Source organism: Ipomoea nil, unplaced genomic scaffold (genome assembly GCF_001879475.1).
Source record: "Ipomoea nil cultivar Tokyo-kokei standard unplaced genomic scaffold, Asagao_1.1 scaffold1361, whole genome shotgun sequence".
In the NCBI taxonomy this organism is placed as follows: domain Eukaryota; kingdom Viridiplantae; phylum Streptophyta; class Magnoliopsida; order Solanales; family Convolvulaceae; genus Ipomoea; species Ipomoea nil.
Window position 1 is genome coordinate 1168789 of NW_017617789.1, and position 6282 is coordinate 1175070.

Consider the following 6282-nt stretch of genomic DNA (forward strand, 5'->3'; position numbering starts at 1 on the left):
TACGATAGCATGCATGAATGGACTTGTATGCACTGATATCTATGTTTCACAGAAATTTCGCATTTTGAGTGGCTATTTTATAGTATAATTATCGGTGGGGTCCACTTTCGAAATGAGTTGGGTCAAAGTAGATCGAGTTCTTCGTAGTGAGACGAAGAGATTGATATATTGTACGCTCAAAACGGATAATGGGTGAATGAGATATTGATTCTCAAAGTAGACCAATTGAGTTGAAAAAATGAAGAGAAAAAGATGAGTTTTTGTCCCACACTGATTTGGAAAGAGGATTTGCACCACTATTTATACAAGAGTCTTTTTAGAATTTATTGATTGTATAGCATAGAGGCTCTCTTATGCGCTTAATTCAATTACATTTTTTTTTAAAAAACCCGGCCCAACTATTATTTTTTATACCGAAGAAAATAGCTGCCCATAAAAACACCTCTTCATAAACATTATTTCCTTTTGATCGTACACAAATCAAAGATACAGAAAAATGAGTGGAAGTGAGGAGACAAGATCCCAAATAATCAATTTTTGCAAGGAGCGAAATGCAATCGTGAAGAGAGCATTCAAGATACCCACTCTTTGCACCGCAATTGTTATCATCATATGTTTCTTCATTTGCGGTCAAATGTTTGTCTGTGGTGATCGATAAAATTATAATCAATGCTTTTGAAGTAAAAACCACTTTAACACTCCAGTTTACATTCAAATGCACCACTCACAAGTTTCTAACTTATTAATGGAATAATCAAGACAGGTGCGCATTTCGCGCATCTACCGAGCGAGTAAATTTAATTTATTTTTTCTTGAATTTTTTAAAATCTAACATTCTAACAAAACAATGAATACATCCGATATTTTTCAAGAAATAAAAAAATATTACTCACACATATCATTATCACTATATTTTCATCATTACACAATATGATAATATTTATATGGTTATCATCGAATTTGAAATAATTTCGTATTTCCTTATTTGAAAACTTATAAAATAATACGATTTTTTTTATTTTTAATCATTTTTATGAAAAAAAAATGAGAAAACTATAAAAAAGAATACTAAACATATTTTTTACTATAAATGAATGGATCTGATACCATCATCACTAGGCATACCAAAATCAACACCTAAAAAAAATGATAAATAAACAAAAGGACTAAAACTATTATATCACCAAAATATATGGACCAAATTAATTAATTATTTTCCTAATTCAATTACTAATTTAGTTTTGAAACCCCAACTATTATTTTTTTAATACCATAGAAGGAAGCCATAATGCAACTATATATAAATAGCTGCCCATAAGAACACCTCTTCACAAATATTATTTCCTTTTGATCGTGTACAAATCAAAGATCAAAGAAGAATGAGTGAAAGTGAGGAGACAAAATTTCAAAATAATGGTCAATTTTTGCAATCAGTGAAATGCAATCGTGAAGAGAGTAAACAAGATACCCACTCTTTGCGCGGCGCGCAATTGATGTCATCATATGTTTCTCCATTTGCGGTCAAATGTTTGTCTATGGTGATAAATATAATCAATGCTTTTGAAGTAAAAACCACTCTAACACCCCAGTGCACATTCAAATGCACCACTCACAAGTTTCTAACTTATTAATGGAATAAACAAGACATGTGCGCTTTTCGGGCATATACTGGGCGAGTAAATCTAATTTTTTATTTTGAATTGTTTTAAAATATAACTAAACAACAAATACATCAGATATGCCATCATCACTAGCGAACATACAAAAATCAACACCTTAAAAAGAACTAATAAATAAACAAAAAAGGGCAATACTACTATATCACCAAAATAATCGACCAAATTAATTAATTATTTTTCCCATTACAAACATTTTCTTGATCATACACAAATCAAAGATAAAAAAAAAAAAAAAAAAAAATAATAATAATAATAATAATAAGAAATTAAAAAAAAAAAAAAGAATGAGTGGAAGTGGGGAAACAATATCCAGATGATCAATTTTTGTAAGGAGCAAAGTACAATCGTGAATAGAGCGAACCAGATATCCAATCTTAGTGCCGCAGATGTTGTTATCATATGTTTCTTCATTTGCGATCAAATGTTTGTATATGGTGATAAAACTATAATAAATGCTTTTGAAGTAAAAACCACTCTAAAACCCCAGTGCATATTTAAATGCACCACTGTAACACCCCAAATGGAGAAACAAATGATAACAACATTTGCGACGCAAATAGTAGATATCTTGTTTGCTCTCTTCACGATTGCATTATGCTCTTTCTAAAAATTGGTCATCTGGGATCTTGTCTCCTCAATTTCACTCATTCTTCTTTGATCTTTGATTTGTGTATGATCAAATTTTTTTTAGTAATTTGGAAATTAGTTAATTAATTTGGTCCATTATTTTGGTGATTTTGGTATGTCGGCTAGTGATGATGGTATCGGACGCATTCATTGTTGAGTTAGATTTAAAAAAAAAAACTAGATATACTCGCCCAGTAGATCAGATGCTCGAAACGCACATGTGTCTTACTTTTCTTTGGTTTTTCTCTCTAATGGGGCCTACAAAAACGTGTACAAACATTTGACCGCAAATAGAGAAACATATGATAACAACATTTGCAGTGCAATGAGTGGATATCTCTTTTGCTTTTTTCACGATTGCATTTCGCTCTTGTAAAAATTTGTCATCAGGGATCTTTTCTCCTCACTCTCACTCAATATTCTATGATGTTTTATTTGTGTATATCAAGAAAATTTTCATAATTGGGAAATTAGTTAATTAATTTGGTCCATTATTTTGGTAATTTTAGTATGTCGGCTAGTGATGATGGTATCAGATGCATTCATTGTTTAGTTAGACTTTAAAAAATTCAAGAAAAAAAAAAATTACTCGTCCAGTAGATGCTCGAAACGCGCACGTGTCTTACTTTTCCTTCGTTTTTCTCTCTCTAATGGGGCCCAGACCACAAAAACGTCTACAAACATTTGACCGCGGGGCAAATGGAAAAACATATTTTAACTACATTTGCAGCGCAAAGAGTAGATATCTCGTTTGCTCTCTTCATGAATTTTTGTAATTTGGAAATTAGTTAATTAATTTGGTGATTTTGGTATGTCGCCTAGTGATGATGGTATCAGATGCATTCATTGTTTAGTCTGATTTTTTTAAAAAAATCAAGAAAAAAAAAGATTTACTCGCCTAGTAGGTGCTCGAAACGCGCACGTGTCTCACTTTTCCGTCATTTTTCTCTCTCTAATGGGGCCCACAAAAATGTGTACAAACAATTGACCGCAAATGGAAAAATATATGATAACAACATTTGTGGTGCAAAGAGTGGATATCTCGTTCGCTCTATTCACGATTACATTTCGCTCCGTGTAAAAATAGGCCATCTTGGATCTTGTCTTCCAACTTTCACTCATTATTCTCTGATCTTTGACTTGTGTATGATCAAGAAAATTTTTGTAATTAGGAAATTAGTTAATTAATTTGGTCCATTATTTTGGTGATTTTGGTATGTCGGCTAGTGATGATGGTATCGGATGCATTCATTGGTTAGTTAGATTTTAAAAAATTCAAGAAAAAAAAAACGACTACATTTACTTGCTATAAGATCAGATGCTCGAAACACGTACGTGTATTACTTTTTCTTGGTTTTTCTCACTCTAACGGGCCTACAAAAATGTGTAAAAGCATTTGACCACAAATGGAGAAACATATGTTAAAAACATTTGCAGCGCAAATAGTGGATATCTTGTTTGCTCTCTTGACAATTGCATTTCGATCCTTATAAAAATTTGCCATCTAGAATCTTTTCTCCTCACTCTCACTCTCACTCATTTTTCTTAGATATTTTATTTGTGTATGATCAAGAAAATTTTTGCAATTGTAAAATTAGTTAATTAATTTGGTCCATTATTTTGCTATTTTGGCATGTCGGCTAGTGATGATGGTATCGGATGCATTCATTGTGTAGTTTGATTTTTTTTTTTAAAAAAAATCAAGTAAAAAAAATAGATTTACTCGCCCAATAGATGCTAGAAATGGGCACGTGTTACTTTTTCTTCATTTTTCTCTCTCTAATGGGGTCCACAAAAACATCTACAAACATTTGACCGCAAATGGATGGCTAAACATATGATAACAACTTTTGCGGCACAAAAAGTAGATATCTCATTTGCTCTCTTCACGATTGCATTTCGCTCCTTGTAAAAATTGATCATCTGGGATCTTGTCTCCTCAATTTAACTCATTCTTCTTTGATCTTTGATTTTTGTATGATCAAGAAAATTTTTGCAATTTGAAAAATTAGTTAATTAATTTGGTCCATTATTTTGGTGATTTTGGTATGTCGGCTAGTGATGATAGTATCAAATGCACTCATTGTATAGTTAGATTTAAAAAAATTCAAGAAAAGAAAATAGATTTACTCACCTAGTAGATTAGACGATGCTCGAAACGCGCACGTGCCTTAATTTTTCTTGTTTTTTCTCTCTCTAATTGGGCCTACAAAAACGTGTACAAACATTTAATAGCGTAACAACATTTGCAGCGCAAAGAGTACGCGGATATCTCGTTTGATCTCTTCACGATTGCATTTCGCTTCTTGTAAAAATTTGCTACATGGGATCTTTTCTCCTCACTCTCACTGATCTTTTATTTGTGTATGATCAAGAAAATTTTTGTAATTGAGAAATTAATTAATTAATTTGTTCCATTATTTTGGTGATTTTGGTATGTTGGCTAGTGATGATGGTATTGGAGGCATTCATTGTTTAGTTAGATTTTAAAACAATTCAAGAAAAAAAACTAGATTTACTCGTTAGTAGATACTCGAAACGAGCATGTGTCTTACTTTTCCTTCGTTTTTCTCTCTCTAATGGGGCCCACAAATATGTCTACAAACATTTGAACGCAAATGGAGAAACATATTTTAACAACATTTGTGGCGCAAAGAGTAGATATCTTGATTGCTCTCTTCACGATTGCATTTCGCTCCTTGTAAAAGTTGTCCATCTGGGATCTTGTCTCCTCAATTTCACTCATTCTTCTTTGATCTTTGATCAAGAATTTTTTTTTTTTTTTAAATTTGGAAAGTAGTTAATTATTTTGAGATTTTGGTATGTCGGCTAGTGATGATTGTATCGGATGCATTCATTGTTTAGTTAGATTTTTTTAAAAAAAAAATTCAAGAAAAAAAATAGATTTACTCGCCTAGGTTGATCAGATGCTCGAAACGCGCACGCGTCTTACTTTTCCTTCGTTTTTCTCTCTCGAATGGTGCCTACAAAAACGTGTACAAACATTTGACTGCTTAACAACATTTACAGCGCAAAGAATGGATATCTCGTTTACTCTCTTCACGATTGCATTTCGCTCCTTGTAAAAATTTTCCATGTGGGATCTTTTCTCCTCACTCTCACTCATTCTTCTTTGATCTTTTATTTGTGTATGATCAAGAAAATTTTTGCAATTGGAAAATTAGTTAATTAATTTGGTCCATTATTTTGGTGATTTTGGTATGTCGGCTACTGATGATGGTATCGGATGCATTCATTATTTAGTTAGATTTAAAGAAAATCAAGAAAAGAAAAACAGGATTTACTCGCCCAGTGGATGCTCGAAACGCACACGTGTCTTACATTTTCGTCGTTTTTCTCTCTCTAATGGGGCCCACAAAAACGTGTGCAAACAATTGACCTCAAATGGAAAAACATATGATAACAACATTTACGGTGCAAAGAGATGATATCTCGTTTGCTCTCTTCACGATTTCATTTCGCTCCTTGTAAAAATTGGCCATCTGGGATCTTGTCTCCTTACTTTCACTCATTATTCTTTGATCTTTGATTTGTGTATGATTAAGAAAATTTTTGTAATTAGGAAATTAGTTAATTAATTTGGTCCATTACTTTGGTGATTTTGCCATTTTGGCATATTGTGTAACTGTCAGGGTTTTGAATCTACGTAAAAGATTCACTCATCCATATATTATAGATAGATAGAGAAATGTAGCTTAGTTGCAGAGGGATTATAGCTCTGAAAACTCAAGTGGCTAAGGTTGGATTGGTTTGATAATGATTGAGAATGGGAAGGTGGAAGTAAATATATATATATATATATATATATATAGTTGGTGCAGGGAAGAAGGTGGTCTCTATTGTCTGCGACTCGTCGCGTTATTAAGGATCGAATGTAATCCAGCTTATATAAGGACTGGCCGCTTCACTTTAAGCAATTTGGAATATATTATAAAGTCTAACTTAAAAATAAGAA